Source organism: Taudactylus pleione, unplaced genomic scaffold, assembly GCF_031769625.1.
Source record: "Taudactylus pleione unplaced genomic scaffold, aTauple2 ptg002059l, whole genome shotgun sequence".
NCBI lineage: Eukaryota > Metazoa > Chordata > Amphibia > Anura > Myobatrachidae > Taudactylus > Taudactylus pleione.
This window is the reverse complement of record NW_028286454.1, coordinates 196,207-215,134: the sequence shown is the minus strand read 5'-3', so window position 1 is coordinate 215,134 and position 18,928 is coordinate 196,207. Positions and strand designations below refer to the sequence as shown.

At 49.0% G+C, this 18,928-nt stretch overlaps 1 protein-coding gene across 1 annotated transcript in view; it reads left to right on the top strand.

The window, feature by feature from the left end:
* The first annotated feature begins 4,845 nt into the window (after positions 1-4,845).
* Positions 4,846-18,928, top strand: part of LOC148435696 (sodium-coupled neutral amino acid transporter 3-like) — a 137,015-nt gene continuing 122,932 nt past the window's right edge. The window contains exon 1 of the mRNA XM_088465630.1: positions 4,846-4,985. The gene's annotated coding sequence lies outside the window, so the exon portion shown is untranslated. The remainder of the gene's footprint in view (positions 4,986-18,928) is intronic.

Genomic DNA, 18,928 nt, shown 5'->3' with positions numbered 1-18,928 from the left:
AACCATGTCGTTATCGTTCAATCGCTCATTTTTCTCGGCTAGTGGATACGTGGGTGCTCGTCCGACAGATCAGAGGAACGGTCTGTGATTTTTTTTAAATGTCGCTGACAGCAGATACAATCCAGAGATACGCAATTTCCTGCATACACACTATACACACTACACAATTATCATTCCAGTAAGAACGGTGAATTTCCTTAATGCTGGGTACACACTAGACGATGTGTGTACCCAGTGATGGCACATGACACGATATATCAGGCGGTCAGTACACACTGCATGATCTGGTGTACGTCCACCTAATATATTGTTCCCCCGCCGCATCCAGAGCTTTGGTGTCGGCCGTACACGCACCACAGAGCAGAAGATACGACAAGCAAACTAGCGAAATAGCCTTTGGGGGGGGTCTGCAAGTATGGGGGAGGTGATTTGTTGATTGCAGGTATTTGCTGAAGGTGCGTTTTTTTGAGCATTTAATGCTTGACTGTAGCGATTTTAAAATACGTTTGCACCCATTTTCATGTACCCCAATTTTTTTTTATTTTTTTTTTAAACTGTGGTAAATACTATTCTTCACCACTTGCTCAAAAACGCTAAATAGCACCTATTGGGACCATTAAAAAAAAAAAAAAAAAAAAAACACCTTTAGCAGGACTATTCGGGGGTACCCATAGTGGGAATGGGTATGATATACCGTCGGCCGCATGGCCGGCGGTTCGATTCCCGTCAGCGTCAGCCCGACAGGAGCAGAGTGCGACGCAGCGGAAGCCCGACAGCGCTGGAAATCCCGATCGTGGATAGGTAAGTATCCACTAACCTAACCCCCCTAACCCTCCTTAGGGGTGCCTAACCCTAACTTCCCCCCAAGTGCCTAACCCTAACCACCTACTTCCCCGCTGCCTAAACCTAAGTCCCCCGGGGGGGGTGCCTAACCCTAAGTCCCCTCCGGGGGTGCCTAACCCTAACCCTCCCTCCCCCTAGCCCAACCCTAACCCTCCCGGGGGGGTGCCTAACCCTAAGTCCCCCCCGGGAGCCCTAAACCTAACCCTCCCCCCCCCCGCGGCTGTCCGCTCGCGGCGCCCGCATCACTACGGTCGTGATGCCGAGCGCCGGTCTCCTGGCGTCAGGGAAAGGCATTTCACCCTTGCCGGGATAAGACAGTCGGGAAGCCGGTTGCCGGTATATAGGCAGTCGGCTTCCCGATTCCTTCCCCCATAGTGACCCCCCATGTCAGAGCTTCTTTTGGGGGGTGTCAGGCTGATTTCTCCAAAAATAACATGATTTTTCACAGATTTCGTTTTCGCCGGGTCCACTTTTCGCCGATTTGTCATTGAATAGGAGGATACACGGGGACGACCGCGATAAGTTTTCGACCTGAAAACCTCCGATGACGGCGAAAAGTCCGGCAACTGACTTTTCACTACAAATTGAATATGCCCCATAGCTGTATAAGTTACCATTGGTGGCATCTAGAGATCTCTGATACTAGGGGTGCTTCACAGGAAAGACATCCTGGTCTGCTCTGGATGTGATTGTTAATACATTTGGGGGAACCTTAAATTTTATTGCTGCAATAAGTGGCGATAAGAACATTTAGTTATCGGTCCAATAATAAGTAGTTAACACAGTAAGGGGCCCATTTATCATTCTATATTTGTGGCTAGAACCGCAAATATTCCGTTTTCCCTGGACGTATGAAGGAGGGACTACGGCTGGTATCAGAGATACTGTACCTGCTGTAATCCCTCCATTCCCGCTGACAGCCGCATCCCTTATTGTTTTCTATGGGCAGGGCCATCTCTTCCATTGGGCTTATTGGGCAGTTGCCCGAGGGCCCGAAGCTTGTAGGGGCCCGCCACCATGCCCCACTGCAGCTGCGGCCAGTTGGTAAAATTGTGATATTCTAATAAGCCGGTTTCTGGTGCACTGTATTCTGATCTAACCTCCAACCCGGGGACGAGTACTCACCTCAGTTCCAGTTTCACCTCATCCGCCGGCTTCAGACCAGTTAGACAGAGTCTCTCTGCATGTGTGGGAGGTCTGATGGGCATGCAGGAGGGATTCATCTTATTGGCCATTTACATTTTTTCCCCGTGAATGGGTGGGTAGGGGCCCCAGTGCATTGCTTTGCCCAGGGCCCACACTGCTGTTAAGACTACCCTGTCTATGGGGGATGCGATGCTGCCAAATTTACCAACATCAGGAATGCAATGCATCCAGATATTGGACACCGCAGCTAACGCCATCTATGGGCTACACTGCGCATAATGAGCCAGCGGAGGGCTGGCAGTGGCGACCGTGTAGTCAGAGGAACTGCACATGCGCGGCAGCCACCGCAGCTCCCTGAGCACACCGCAGGGACGGGCGCCTTTCGGAGCCCCTGTCCCTGCATGTGGCGGATGATACATTACGGTGATATAATCGCATTTTGCAGTGCGATCATGGGTGGTAATGTCATGCCCAGATCGCATTGCGAATGCCATCATTACCAAATGGGCCCCAAAAACAGATTTAAAGGGGTGGGAGAGGGGATTACAGAGACATAGAAGGAAGAAGGGATTAGGGAGAGAGAGTTAGGGAGTTAAGGTGACCGGAAGAGAGCAAAGGAGGGAGAGAGAGAGAGAGAGAGAGAGAAGGGATTAGGGAGAGAGAGGGGGGAGAGAGGGATAGAGAGAAAGGGGGGAGAGAGAGAAAAGGGATTAGGGAGAGAGAGGGAGAAGGGATTAGGGAGAGAGAGAGAGGGGGAGAGGGAGAGAAGGGATTAGGGATAGAGAGAGAGAGGGAGAGAAGGGATTAGGGGGGGAGAGAGAGAGAAAGGGAGAGAGGGGGGGAGAGAGAGAGGGAGGAAGAGAGAGGGGGGAGGAGAGAGAGAGGGGGAGAGAGAGAGGGGGAGATGGAGAGAGAGAGAAGGGATTAGGGAGAGAGGATTAGGGAGTTAGGGTGAATGGAAGAGAGCAAAGGAAGGAGAGAGAGAGAGAGAGAGGGATAGAGAGAAAGGGGGGAGAGAGAGAAAATGGATTAGGTAGAGAGAAGGGATTAGGGAGAGAGAGAGAGGGGGAGAGAGAGGTAGAGAGAAGGGATTAGGGAGAGAGAGAAGGGATTAGGGAAAGAGAGAGAGGGAGAGAGAGAAAGGGAGAGATGGGGAGAGACGGAGGGAGAGAGAAGGGATTAGGGAGAGAGAGGGGGAGAGGGGGGAGAGAGGGAGGGAGAGAGAAGGGATTAGGGGGAGAGAGGGGGGAGGAGAGAGAGAGGGGGAGAGGGGGGAGAGAGGGAGGGAGAGAGAAGGGATTAGGGAGAGAGGATTAGGGAGTTAGGGTGAATGGAAGAGAGCAAAGGAGGGAGAGAGAGAGAGGGCTAGAGAGAAAGGGGGAGAGAGAAAATGGATTAGGGAGAGAGAGGGAGAGAGAGAAGGGATTAGGGAGAGAGAGGGGTGAGAGAGAGGGAGAGAGAGAAGGGATTAGGGAGAGAGAGAGAGAGAGAGAGAGAGAGAGAGAGAGAGAGAGAGAGAGAGAGAGAAAGGGAGAGAGAGGGAGAGGTGGGGAGAGAGAGAGGGGAGGGAGAAGGGATTAGGGAGAGAGAGAGAGAGAGAGAGAGAGAGAGAGGGGGAGAGAGGGGGAGAGAGAGAGGGGGGGAGGGAGATAGAGAGAGAGAGAAGGGATTAGGGAGAGGATTAGGGAGTTAGGGTGAATGTAAGAGAGCAAAGGAGGGAGAGAGAGAGAGAGAGGGATAGAGAGAAAGGGGGAGTGAGAAAAGGGATTAGTGAGAGAGAGGGAGAGAGAGACGGGATTAGGGAGAGAGAGGGGTGAGAGAGAGGGAGAGAGAGAAGGGATTAGGGAGGGAGAGAGGGGATTAGGGAGAGAGAGAGAGAGAGAAAGGGAGAGAGAGAGGGAGAGAGAGAAGGGATTAGGGAGAGAGAGAGAGAGGGGGGAGAGGGGGGGAGGGAGATAGAGAGAGAAGGGATTAGGGAGAGAGGATTAGGGAGTTAGGGTGAATGGAAGAGAGCAAAGGAGGGAGAGAGGGAGTCAGGTAGACAGAGATAAAGGGGTCTATGTACTAAGACTAGGAGAGAGATAAGGTGGATGGAAATAAAGTACCAACCAATCAGTACCTGTCATTTTTCAAACACAGCCTGTAAAGTGACAGTCAGGAGCTGATTGGTTGGTACTTTACCTCTGTCCACTTTTCTGGTGGGAGCAGGGTTGGACTGGCCCACAGGGGTATAGGGGAAATCCCCGGTGGGCCCCACTGCCTGTGGGCCCACCCCCTCCTTTAGGTGTCAGGTTTCAGACCCCAAATTATAAATTGTTACACTATTAGACAGCCAGTTACCTGGTGGAGCAGGACCACTGATTAACAAGGGGACTTGGTTCACTTCTATAGAATCTACACCAAGATTTGCCTAATGATTAGCCAACTGTCTGTGGTGACAGGCCACACCCCCTCTGGTGGATGACCACTCCCCTTAAGCATGGGCCCTTACCACTGATTATCCCGGTGGGCCCTTCATGCTCCAGTCCGACACTGGGTGGGAGAGAGAAGAGGTTTTAGTGTGAGATAGAGACAGAGAGGGAGAGAGGGGCTCAGGAGGCAGGAAAAGAGAGAGAGAACATTGCACAAAGCCTTCCCGGCTGTAAGGAGTAAGAGGTTCTGCAGCAGCTCCTCCCCAGCAGTCATCAGTTAGAAATAAGTTTGTGTGGAGTTTGTATTAGTTTGCAGGGTAATAAGGGAGAGAGAGTGGGACTGAGCACGTACGGTGCTAGGGACAGGGAGAGAGTAACACAGTGCCTCTTTTATGCCTAACTTGTACCCCTCCCCTGGACCCTTCCCACCCCCAGCATAGGGGAGGTGCCAGCGCGACCACTAATCATTAACAGTGCGGCGCCCGGGAGCTCAGCCACACTCAGCGCTGCTGCCGGACCTTTATATCCTCCCTTCACACTCATCCCGGCTCATCCCGGCTCCCACACACTCACCTGACGGCACATGTAAGTACCAGCGACCCCCGAACCTGTGCCTGGCCCCCCGGCTGGTGTATGTGTAGCTGTACTGAGAGCAGATGGCCAGCAGCAGCCTATGGAGCCATGAAGTGCCCTGTGCCCGCCTCCCTATAGATAGATATATAGATATATATATATATAGATATATATATATATAATACACACGCTGTATAGATCCCAATGCACAGTCCTCTGTCTCATTAGTGCACAGAATACAGTAGCAGTGTGTAATGTAGCGGAGGCTATAGGGCATAATGATCCCTAATGTAACACGGACGTGCTGAGCTATTTCTGTATAGCCAGAGCCCCCGGGATCCCCCTCTCATTGGCTGCACTTTATCCATCTACTACTGTACGTTAGGGAGCTATGTCACTGTGTATGTATATGTGTATGTATGTGTCACTGTGTATGTATATGTGTATGTGTGTGTATGTGTGTGTCACTGTGTATGTGTATGTCACTGTGTATGTGTATGTATATGTGTATGTCACTGTGTATGTGTATGTCACTGTATGTGTATGTCACTGTGTATGTGTATGTCACTGTGTATGTGTATGTCACTGTGTATGTGTATGTATATGTCACTGTGTATGTATATGTGTATGTGTATGTCACTGTATGTGTATGTATATGTGTATGTGTATGTCACTGTGTATGTGTATGTCACTGTATGTGTATGTATATGTGTATGTATATGTGTATGTGTATGTATATGTCACTGTGTATGTATATGTGTATGTATATGTCACTGTGTATGTGTATGTATATGTGTATGTGTATGTCACTGTGTATGTGTATGTCACTGTATGTGTATGTATATGTGTATGTATATGTATATGTGTATGTCACTGTGTATGTGTATGTGTATGTGTATGTCACTGTGTGTGTGTATGTGTATGTCACTGTGTATGTGTATGTGTATGTCACTGTGTATGTGTATGTATATGTGTATGTCACTGTGTATGTGTATGTGTATGTATATGTGTATGTCACTGTGTATGTGTATGTATATGTGTATGTCACTGTGTATGTGTATGTGTATGTCACTGTGTATGTGTATGTCACTGTGTATGTGTATGTGTATGTCACTGTGTATGTCACTGTGTGTATGTGTATGTCACTGTGTGTATATGTGTATGTGTATGTCACTGTGTATGTGTATGTCACTGTATGTCACTGTGTGTATATGTGTATGTCACTGTGTATGTCACTGTGTGTATATGTGTATGTCACTGTGTGTATATGTGTATGTCACTGTGTATGTCACTGTGTATGTGTATGTCACTGTGTGTATATGTGTATGTGTATGTCACTGTGTATGTGTATGTCACTGTATGTCACTGTGTGTATGTGTATGTCACTGTGTGTATATGTGTATGTCACTGTGTATGTCACTGTGTATGTGTATGTCACTGTGTGTATGTCACTGTGTGTATATGTGTATGTCACTGTGTATGTGTATGTCACTGTATGTATGTGTATGTCACTGTGTGTATATGTGTATGTGTATGTCACTGTGTATGTCACTGTGTATGTGTATGTCACTGTGTGTATATGTGTATGTGTATGTCACTGTGTATGTGTATGTCACTGTATGTCACTGTGTGTATGTGTATGTCACTGTGTGTATATGTGTATGTCACTGTGTATGTCACTGTGTATGTGTATGTCACTGTGTGTATGTCACTGTGTGTATATGTGTATGTGTATGTCACTGTGTATGTGTATGTCACTGTGTGTATGTGTATGTCACTGTGTGTATGTCACTGTGTGTATGTGTGTGTCACTGTGTGTATGTCACTGTGTGTATGTGTATGTCACTGTGTGTATGTCACTGTGTGTATATGTGTATGTCACTGTGTATGTGTATGTCACTGTGTGTATATGTGTATTGTTAGTGCTCTGTGTATGTCACTGTGTGTATATGTGTATTGTTAGTGCTCTGTGTAGGTCACTGGGTGTATATGTGTATTGTTAGTGCTCTGTGTATGTCACTGTGTGTATATGTGTATTGTTAGTGCTCTGTGTATGTCACTGTGTGTATATGTGTATTGTTAGTGCTCTGTGTATGTCACTGTGTGTATGTGTATGTGTGCATTGTTAGTGCTCTGTGTGTGTCACTGTGTGTATGTGTGTGTCACTGTGTGTATGTGTATGTCACTGTGTGTATATGTATATGTGTATTGTTAGTGCTCTGTGTGTGTCACTGTGTGTATGTGTATTGTCATGTTTAGTGCTCTGTGTATGCCACAGTGTGTATGTGCATTGTTAGTGCTCTGTGTATGTCACTGTGTGTATATGTGTATTGTTAGTGCTCTGTGTATGTCACTGTGTGTATGTGTATGTATGTGTATTGTCATGTTTAGCGCTCTGTGTATGCCACTGTGTGTATGTGTATATGTGTATTGTCATGTTTAGTGCTCCGTGTATGTCACAGATATAAACTTTATGGCAACAAACATGACTCTCCTCACATTTTGCTTGTTGTAGCCTACACGTCATGATTGGGAAGGTGTGCAGGTATACAGCAGGAATATAAAGGTGTGCAGGTATACAGCAGGACTATAAAGGTGTGCAGATATACAGCAGGAATATAAAGGTGTGCAGGTATACAGCAGGAGTATAAAGGTGTGCAGATATACAGCAGGAATATAAAGGTGTGCAGATATACAGCAGGAATATAAAGGTGTGCAGATATACAGCAGGAATATAAAGGTGTGCAGGTATACAGCAGGAATATAAAGGTGTGCAGGTATACAGCAGGAATATAAAGGTGTGCAGGTATACAGCAGGAATATAAAGGTGTGCAGATATACAGCAGGAATATAAAGGTGTGCAGGTATACAGCAGGAGTATAAAGGTGTGCAGGTATATAGTAAGAGTATAAAGGTGTGCAGGTATAAAGGTGTGCGGGTATATAGTAAGAGTATAAAGGTGTGCAGGTATACAGCAGGAATATAAAGATGTGCAGGTATATAGTAAGAGTATAAAGGTGTGCAGGTATATAGCAGGAGTATAAAGGTGTGCAGGTATACAGAGGAGTATAAAGGTGTGCTGGTATACAGGAGGAGTATAAAGATGTGCAGGTATACAGGAGGAGTATAAAGGTGTGCAGGTATACAGAGGAGTATAAAGGTGTGCTGGTATACAGGAGGAGTATAAAGATGTGCAGGTATACAGGAGGAGTATAAAGGTGTGCGGGTATACAGGAGGAGTATAAAGGTGCAGGTATGCAACAGGAGTATAAAGGTGTGCGGGTATATAGTAACAGTATAAAGGTGTGCAGGTATACAGGAGGAGTATAAAGGTGTACGGGTATACAGGAGGAGTATAAAGGTGCAGGTATACAGGAGGAGTATAAAGGTGTGCAGGTATACAGGAGGAGTATAAAGGTGTGCAGGTATACAGGAGGAGTATAAAGGTGTGCAGGTATACAGGAGGAGTATAAAGGTGTGCGGGTATACAGGAGGAGTATAAAGGTGCAGGTATACAGGAGGAGTATAAAGGTGTGCGGGTATATAGTAACAGTATAAAGGTGTGCGGGTATACAGGAGGAGTATAAAGGTGCAGGTATACAACAGGAGTATAAATGTGTGCAGGTATACAGGAGGAGTATAAAGGTGTGCAGGTATACAGGAGGAGTATAAAGGTGCAGGTATACAGGAGGAGTATAAAGGTGCAGGTATACAGGAGGAGTATAAAGGTGTGCAGGTATACAGGAGGAGTATAAAGGTGTGCGGGTATACAGGAGGAGTATAAAGGTGTGCGGGTATACAGGAGGAGTATAAAGGTGTGCGGGTATACAGGAGGAGTATAAAGGTGTGCAGGTATACAGGAGGAGTATAAAGGTGTGCGGTTACGGAATATACTGGTGCTATAATAAAGGAATGAGAACACATAGGGCCTGATTTATTACGGATCGCTATTGCGATCGTAGCTGCGATTACACATGCAGGCCCACTGAGAAATTATGCTGCGATCACTATGGCGTCGCAGCCTAACATAAGGACGATCACTTCCCCTTACTCACATCCGTAATACATTGGAAGACTGCGTAACCATCGTAGTGTTCCCTCTAGCTCCGGCGGCAGGCAGGGCGCCGGAGCTAGAGAGGGCAATGTTGTGCACGCGCCTTCGGCGCGCGCGTCCGAAAAGGGGGCGTGGTTACGAAAAGGGGGCGTGTCTATAAGACGCGTCCCCTTTTCGTCATACTTGGGGGCGTGCCCGACGCTTACGGACATGCCGGGCAGCCCCCAAGCGCTGCAGAAAGGGAGAATAGACGCCGGGCGCATGCGCCCGGTGTCTATTCTCCGGCGGTAACCGGGTCACCGCATGTTTGTCCACCCGCGGGACACTGCATATTCACTGCGATCACAGCGAAGCCTTCGCACACCCGCACTGCGACACACAAGCAGTACGCAACAATCGGCTGTCTGCGTACGTAATCCCAGTTGCGATCCATAATGACACAGGCCCATAGATTATAATGCTGTGAGCAGCACCCTCATATCTATGTATGATAATGCCCGGCCTTCTGTTATCTCAGGGTGCCGCAGAGCGTGCCAGCGCTATATAGGGCAATGCTGATAATAATAATACATCCATAACATTCTACATGCAGCATTGCATTTCTTATAGTAATTACTTGGGAATTAGGACACTAAATGGTCTTCTGGCCATTTCTATAAACTGGTTCCAGATTTTCATCCGCATAAGACCCCCGACAATTGGCCCCGCTATGTACACTTTGGGGGATTCCAGATGTTGGTATGTGCACAATACACAATTTTTCACATTGTCACTTCAATAAGGGGATTAATAGATTGTATTCCAGGAAATAATGTCACTCATTTAATATGAAAGAGATTAGTTCTCAATAATCTTTGTAAAAAAATAATCAGTTTATTGAGGCAGAAAATTCTCTGATGTTTTATTCTCATCCAGAGATTGAGTCTTGTGATTTTTGCTGGAGTAGGGAGGATGGGGGGCACCGATGATGGGGGCCTGGAGGATGGGGAGCCCAGAGGATGGGGGGCACGGAGTATTGGGAACACTGATTATGGTCAGGATGGGGGGTAGAGGGTGGGGAGCACTGATGATGGGGAGGATGGGGGGCGCAGAGTATGGGGAATGCTGATGGGGAGGATGGGTGGCACAGAGGGTGGGGAGTGCTGATAATGGGGAAGATGGGGGGCACTGATGATGGGGAGGGTGGGGAGTGCTGATAATGGGGACGATGGGGGTGCAGCGTATGGGGAACGCTGACGGGGAGTGCTGATAATGGGGAGGATGGGGGGCGCTGATGATGGGGAGGATGGGTGGCACGGAGGGTGGGGAGTGCCGATTATGGGGAGGATGGGGGGCACTGATGATGGGGAGGATGGGGGGCACTGCAGATGGGGAGGATGGGGGGCACTGCAGATGGGGAGGATGGGGGGCACTGATGATGGGGAGGGTGGGGAGTGCTGGTAATGGGGAGGATGGGGGCCGCTGATAATGGGGAGGATGGGGGCACTGATGATGGGGAGGGTGGAGAGTGCAGATGATGGGGAGGATGGGGGGCGCAGAGTATGAGGAACGCTAATGGGGAGGATGGGGGCCACTGATAATGGGGAGGATGGGGGCACTGATGATGGGGAGGGTGGGGCGTGCTGATGATGGGGAGGATGGGGGCGCAGAGTATGGGGAATGCTGATGGGGAGGATGGGGGCACTGATGATGGGGAGAATGGGGGGCACTGATGATGGGGAGAATGGGCGGCACTGATGATAAGGAGGATGGGGGCTGCTGATGAGGATGGGGCCCGCTGATGATGGGGGGCGCAGAGTATGGGGAACACTGATTATGGTCAGGATGGGGGGTGGAGGATGGGGATCGCGGAGGGTGGGAAGCGCTGATGTTGGGGAGGATGACGGGCGCAGAGTTTGGGGAACGCTGATGGGGAGGATGGGTGGGGAGTGCTGATAATGGGGAGGATGGGGGCCGCTGATGATGGGGAGGGTAGGGAACGCAGATGATGGGGGGTGCAGAGTATGGGGAATGCTGTTGGGGAGGATGGGTGGTACGGAGGGTGGGGAGTGCTGGTAATGGGGAGGATGGGGGCCGCTGATAATGGGGAGGATGGGGGCACTGATGATGGGGAGGGTGGAGAGTGCAGATGATGGGGAGGATGGGGGGCGCAGAGTATGAGGAACGCTAATGGGGAGGATGGGGGCCACTGATAGTGGGGAGGATGGGGACACTGATGATGGGGAGAATGGGGGGCGCAGAGTATGAGGAACGCGGATGGGGGGCACTGATGATGGGGAGGATGGGGGGCACTGATGATGGGGAGGATGGGGGGCACTGATGATGATGGGGAGGATGGGGGGCACTGATGATGATGGGGAGGATGGGGGGCACTGATGATGATGGGGAGGATGGGGGCACTGATGATGATGGGGAGGGTGGGGAGTGCTGATAATGGGGAGGATGGGGGCCGCTGATGATGGGGAGGATGGGGGCACTGATGATGATGAGGAGTATGGGGGGCACTGATGATGATGGGGAGGATGGGGGGCACTGATGGGGAGGATGGGGTGCACTGATGATGATGAGGAGGATGGGGGGCACTGATGATGAGGAGGATGGGGGGCACTGATTATAAGGAGGATGGGGCACTGATGATGATAAGGAGGATGGGGGGCACTGATGATGAGGAGTAAGGGGGGCACTGATGATGATGATGAGGAGTATGGGGGGCACTGATGATGATGATGATGAGTATGGGGGGCATTGATGATGATGATAAGGAGGATGGGGGGCACTGATGATGATGAGGAGTATGGGGGGCACTGATGATGATGGGGAGGATGGGGGGCACTGATGGGGAGGATGGGGTGCACTGATGATGATGAGGAGGATGGGGGGCACTGATGATGAGGATGGGGGGCACTGATTATAAGGAGGATGGGGCACTGATGATGATAAGGAGGATGGGGGGCACTGATGATGAGGAGTAAGGGGGGCACTGATGATGATGATGAGGAGTATGGGGGGCACTGATGATGATGATGATGAGTATGGGGGGCATTGATGATGATGATAAGGAGGATGGGGGGCACTGATGATGAGGAGTAAGGGGGGCACTGATGATGATGAGGAGGATGGGGGGCACTGATGATGAGTAAGGGGGGCACTGATGATGATGAGGAGTATGGGGGGCATTGATGATGATGAGGAGGATGGGGGGCACTGATGATGATGGGGAGGATGGGGGGCACTGATGATGATGGGGAGGATGGGGGGCACTGATGATGATGGGGAGGATGGGGGCACTGATGATGATGGGGAGGGTGGGGAGTGCTGATAATGGGGAGGATGGGGGCCGCTGATGATGGGGAGGATGGGGGCACTGATGATGATGAGGAGTATGGGGGGCACTGATGATGATGGGGAGGATGGGGGGCACTGATGGGGAGGATGGGGTGCACTGATGATGATGAGGAGGATGGGGGGCACTGATGATGAGGAGGATGGGGGGCACTGATTATAAGGAGGATGGGGCACTGATGATGATAAGGAGGATGGGGGGCACTGATGATGAGGAGTAAGGGGGGCACTGATGATGATGATGAGGAGTATGGGGGGCACTGATGATGATGATGATGAGTATGGGGGGCATTGATGATGATGATAAGGAGGATGGGGGGCACTGATGATGATGAGGAGTAAGGGGGGCACTGATGATGATGAGGAGGATGGGGGGCACTGATGATGAGTAAGGGGGGCACTGATGATGATGAGGAGTATGGGGGGCATTGATGATGATGAGGAGGATGGGGGGCACTGATGATGATGATGAGGAGTATGGGGGGCATTGATGATGATAAGGAGCATGGGGCGGGTCGATGATAAACAGATATTGTCACCAGAAATGGGGGAGCCAGGAGCACAGACAGGAGTATATTTGCTCTGAACTTCGGGGCTATTTTACGCATTTTATTGCATCCTTTGCTCATTATCTTGGGAATTAATTGCTCCAAAGCAGATGTGTAAACACAGAAATGAACAAGATTATTATGTTACTAAGGCTGAGAGTTCATGTGTTAATCTACTTCCAAGGTGCCCAATGATAAAGATATAACATAATACATAAGATTTTATGTCATCGTACCTCAGTACATAGGGTATCATTTGCTGGCCAGGCCGATAATCCAGTGTTTTCATTTGTTATATTCTGCCATATTAAAGTATATTTCACTTTATTCATAACCATTAACACAAATGCTTTCAACCGTTCTAGCTTGCGTCTGAAATGATTTGTGTGTTGCTGTCACTCGGCGGAGTCGGCTTGTGATAGAAGTGGCTCAGTGGCTACGTGCATTGCGGTGATATCACTGAGAGACTTGGAGAACTATGAATTCAATTCCAGTGTCAGCTCCTTGTGAACTAGGGCACATGGCTCCGTCTCCCAGAGTCCCGGCTGGCATGGGCAGTGATCTGTGGCGCTCCGGTCCTGTTCACATGCCAGGCTGCACGGTATAAAAATAGGAGTGCGGATTTGGCACTGCTAACGGCCAGAGACAGGGAAGTGGCCTCCTGCTGCTTCTTGCAAACACCTCTTTAACGTGGGAACGCTGATCTGAGAGGGTAACAAACCCGAATATGACAAGACACATTTTTTCCATATAGAAACTATTTCTTTTTTTTAGTCTCGAGTTTTCCTTAAATATATATCATGCTTTCCAGTGCTATAGCCAAGTGCAGCAATATCCGTTCATGAGGCCGGAAAATCAGATCTTACCTGACTGTAACCGAATATTACGCACAAACTTTGCTCTGGGCTGTGTTAAAAAAAAGTCCTATTAAAATGTTGGTAATTTAGCTGCCCCTGGGTGTAATATTATTATTATCCTTTATTTATATGGCGCCACAAGTGTTCCGCAGCGCCTTACGTAGTACATAAACAAATAGTTTGACAACTGACTTACAGTAAAAAATAGGACAAGGACATGGATAATATACATTGATACATAAGTGACCATAACACCTAGATATGCAACAGAGCGTAAGCAGCCAAGTGTTAGGTGCCCTGGTGGGGGGTAAGAAGTAGGTGAAAGTAAAGTAAGGAGAAGCACAAGAGGGTAGAGGGCCCTGCTCGTAAGAGCTTACATTCTAAATAGTGATGAAGCTGAAAGTGGTCCCCAGTCTGCATGGCTGGTAACAAGGTACCCCCTGTTATATCAGGAGATTATTCTGTGACCTGTAGTACGCCGGTCACTCATGCCTTGTGCTCAGGGGAGATGTGTGCCCAGTTACCCTAATGGATAAGGCTCAGGAGTTGGGCACCTGCAGTGATATTTCGGGCTCCTGGAATTTGTCCGGCCACGAAGACCAGGAAATCACATCTGAGAACTGGTCTACATTACCCAGGAATTGTCATCATTCTACTGAATAACAAATAACGGGGAGGTTATAAGTACCCCAGATGTAGTATAATGTAATAGATCAGGATCTTACCACAGGCTTTAGCCATCTGTGTATCACAGGTTATGTGGCAGACCAGGCTTATTCTGCCAGCCAAGGTGGGCACGGCATGATGTGACTACAGCTTTCCCACTTATGTCAGGCTGCAGGCATTTCAGTGCAGTCTTCCCTTTTTGGTTTGAATGGAAACTCGAAAATGTCCCAACTTGTAGATAGCATAGCACACATGCTCACAGGCTGGTAGGAGGGTAGGTACATATGTGTAGGGCTCATAGATATGTAGGATGGTAGGTACATATGTGTAGGGCTCATAGATATGTAGGATGGTAGGTACAGGTGTGTAGGGCTCATAGATATGTAGGAGGGTAGGTACAGATGTGTAGGGCTCATAGATTTGTAGGATGGTAGGTACAGGTGTGTAGGGCTCATAGATATGTAGGATGGTAGGTACAGGTGTGTAGGGCTCATAGATATGTAGGAGGGTAGGTACAGATGTGTAGGGCTCATAGATATGTAGGATGGTAGGTACAGATGTGTAGGGCTCATAAATATGTAGGATGGTAGGTACAGGTGTGTAGGGCTCATACATATGTAGGATAATAGGTACATATGTGTAGGGCTCATAGATATGTAGGATGGTAGGTACAGGTGTGTAGGGCTCATAGATATGTAGGATGGTAGGTACAGATGTGTAGGGCTCATAGATATGTAGGATGGTAGGTACAGGTGTGTAGGGCTCGTAGATATGTAGGATGGTAGATACAGGTGTGTAGGGCTCATAGATATGTAGGATGGTAGGTACAGATGTGTAGGGCTCAGATATGTAGGATGGTAGGTACATGTGTGTAGGGCTCATAGATATGTAGGATGGTAGGTACAGGTGTGTAGGGCTCATAGATATGTAGGAGGGTAGGTACAGATGTGTAGGGCTCATTGATATGTAGGATGGTAGGTACAGATGTGTAGGGCTCATAGATATGTAGGAGGGTAGGTACAGGTGTGTAGGGCTCATAGATATGTAGGAGGGTAGGTACAGATGTGTAGGGCTCATAGATATGTAGGATGGTAGGTACAGATGTGTAGGGCTCATAGATATGTAGGAGGGTAGGTACAGGTGTGTAGGGCTCATACATATGTAGGATGGTAGGTACTGATGTGTAGGGCTCATAGATATGTAGAATGGTAGGTACAGGTGTGTAGGGCTCATAGTTATGTAGGATGGTAGGTACTGATGTGTAGGGCTCATAGATATGTAGGAGGGTAGGTACAGGTGTGTAGGGCTCATACTTATGTAGGATGGTAGGTACATATGTGTAGGGCTCATAGATATGTAGGATGGTAGCTACAGATGTGTAGGGCTCATAGATATGTAGGATGGTAGGTACAGGTGTGTAAGGCTCATAGATATGTAGGATGGTAGGTACAGATGTGTAGGGCTCATAGATATGTAGGTTGGTAGGTACTGATGTGTAGGGCTCATAGATATGTAGGATGGTAGGTACTGATGTGTAGGGCTCATAGATATGTAGGATGGTAGGTACAGATGTGTAGGGCTCATAGATATGTAGGAGGGTAGGTACAGGTGTGTAGGGCTCATAGATATGTAGGAGGGTAGGTACAGGTGTGTAGGGCTCATACATATGTAGGATGGTAGGTACTGATGTGTAGGGCTCATAGATATGTAGGATGGTAGGTACATGTGTGCAGGGCTCACAGGCTGGTAGGGTAGGTACATGTGTGCAGGGCTCACAGACAGGATGGTATGTTCAAGTATGTAGGGCTCATAGGCAGGTAGGTGGGTAGGGCTCATGGGCTGGTAGGATGGTAGGTACAGGTGTGTATGACTCACAGACAGGTAGGAGGTTAGGTTCAGGTGTGTAAGGCTCTCACAGGTAGGATGGCAGGTACAGGTGTGTAGGGCTGATAGGCAGGTAGAAGGGTAGATATAGGTGTGTAGGGCTCACACACAGGCATGAGGGCAGGTACAGGTGTGTAGGGCTCGTAGGCAGGTAGGAGGATAGGTTATAGGTGTGTAGGGCTCATAGGCCGGTAGAAGGGTAGATACAGGCGTGTAGGGCTCACACACAGGCAGGAGGGCAGGTACAGGTGTGTAGGGCTCGTAGGCAGGTAGGAGGATAGGTTATAGGTGTGTAGGGCTCATAGGCCGGTAGAAGGGTAGATACAGGCGTGTAGGGCTCACACACAGGCAGGAGGGCAGGTACAGGTGTGTAGGGCTCGTAGGCAGGTAGGAGGACAGGTTATAGGTGTGTAAGGCTCTCACAGGTAGGTACAGACAATGGGAATGTTACATTGAAAGGTTTAGGTACAAGAAAATCATGGTCAGTGAATATAATAATCTCTGTTCCGTCATTTTACTGCTCATTCCATGGAATATAAATGCTGCTTATAGTACAGGTGGTACCAGGAGAGAGAATGCTGAGGCCACTTGTTCTGTCTCCATTCTCTGCTCTTATTACTTTGTTGCTGTCATAAATCTTTTTTAATGGCTACAAAACATTTATTTTTATTACTTTCTATGTTCCCCGCTGTACTCTGTCCATTAAAATATGAAGTGCCTTCTAATCAGCTGCAGATCAGCACCCATATACGGTGCGATATAGCAGCCGATCCGACGCATTGGTACGATATCGCTGCTATATCATACCGTGTATGGGCATGATATCGGCTAGTGCGCGCTCCCGTGGGGTTGTACATCGCACCCCCAGATCTTACTGCAGGTTCACTTGATCTGGGGATGCGATGTACGATCCCATTCAACACTATGTGGGTGGGGGAGGGGGGTGCCGACATATCGGGCGGTCGGCCACCTGATCACTCCGTGTGTGGGGACCGCACTTCCTCACGTGTCACATCAGCCATCCTCAGTTACAGTGTATACTGCCCCCTCCCATGTTACTGATACACTCTCCGTTCCCCCACACGTGTCACATCAGCCATCCTCAGTTACAGTGTATACTGCCCCCTCCCATGTTACTGATACACTCGCCGTTCCCCCACACGTGTCACATCAGCCATCCTCAGTTACAGTGTATACTGCCCCCCTCCCAGGTTACCGATACACTCGCCGTCCCCCACACGTGTCACATCAGCCATCCTCAGTTACAGTGTATACTGCCCTCTCCCATGTTACTGATACACTCGCCGTTCCCCCACACGTATCACTTCAGCCATCCTCAGTTAGTGTATACTGCCCCCTCCCATGTTACTGATACACTCGCCGTTCCCCCACACGTGTCACATCAGCCATCCCCAGTTACAGTGTATACTGCCCGCTCCCATGTTACTGATACACTCTCCGTTCCCCCACACGTGTCACATCAGCCATCCTCAGTTACAGTGTATACTGCCCCCCTCCCATGTTACTGATACACTCTCCGTTCCCCCACACGTGTCACATCAGCCATCCTCAGTTACAGTGTATACTGCCCCCCTCCCAGGTTACCGATACACTCACCGTCCCCCACACGTGTCACATCAGCCATCCTCAGTTACAGTGTATACTGCCCCCCTCCCATGTTACCGATACACTCGCCGTTCCCCCACACGTGTCACATCAGCCATCCTCAGTTACAGTGTATACTGCCCCCTCCCATGTTACTGATACACTCGCCATTCCCCCACACGTGTCACATCAGTCATCCTCAGTTACAGTGTATACTGCCCCCCTCCCATGTTACTGATACACTCTCCGTTCCCCCACACGTGTCACATCAGCTATCCTCAGTTACAGTGTATACTGCCCCCTCCCATGTTACCGATACACTCGCCGTTCCCCCACACGTGTCACATCAGCCATCCTCAGTTACAGTGTATACTGCCCCCTCCCATGTTACTGATACACTCGCCGTTCCCCCACACGTGTCACATCAGCCATCCTCAGTTACAGTGTATACTGCCCCCTCCCATGTTACTGATACACTCGCCGTTCCCCCACACGTGTCACATCAGCCATCCTCCGTTACAGTGAATACTGCCCCCTCCCAGTTTACAATATTCATGATATTTCAGCCTCTTACTAGTGTCTAGTCACATGACTGAGGCTTTAGTGCAAGCACAGTATACTATAATTCTTTGTGAACATTTGACCACTAGGGGTGCTGTTCCCTTGTCATATTACACTGCAATGTTTCCGATGTGATAATAGTTACTTCTAATTGATGTCAGCATGCAAAGAATGAATATGACATATAAAACTCTCAGCTCAGTTCCGAGATATAGCCCATGTATGACGATGTAGGGGTATCCCTAGTGAAGTGGGCAGAATGGAGAGGACCTTACCAGCAATATGCGTTCTGCGCAGAGGGGGCGGGGCCTAATGACCCAATTAAATGAATCAGTTATTTGTCCGCTCCCCTATTCAAATATATGCGATTCACGGGATTACCCGCACAAGATAACTGTGGTGCACTGAGTGACAGCATAGGGAGCGATTCCACCAAGA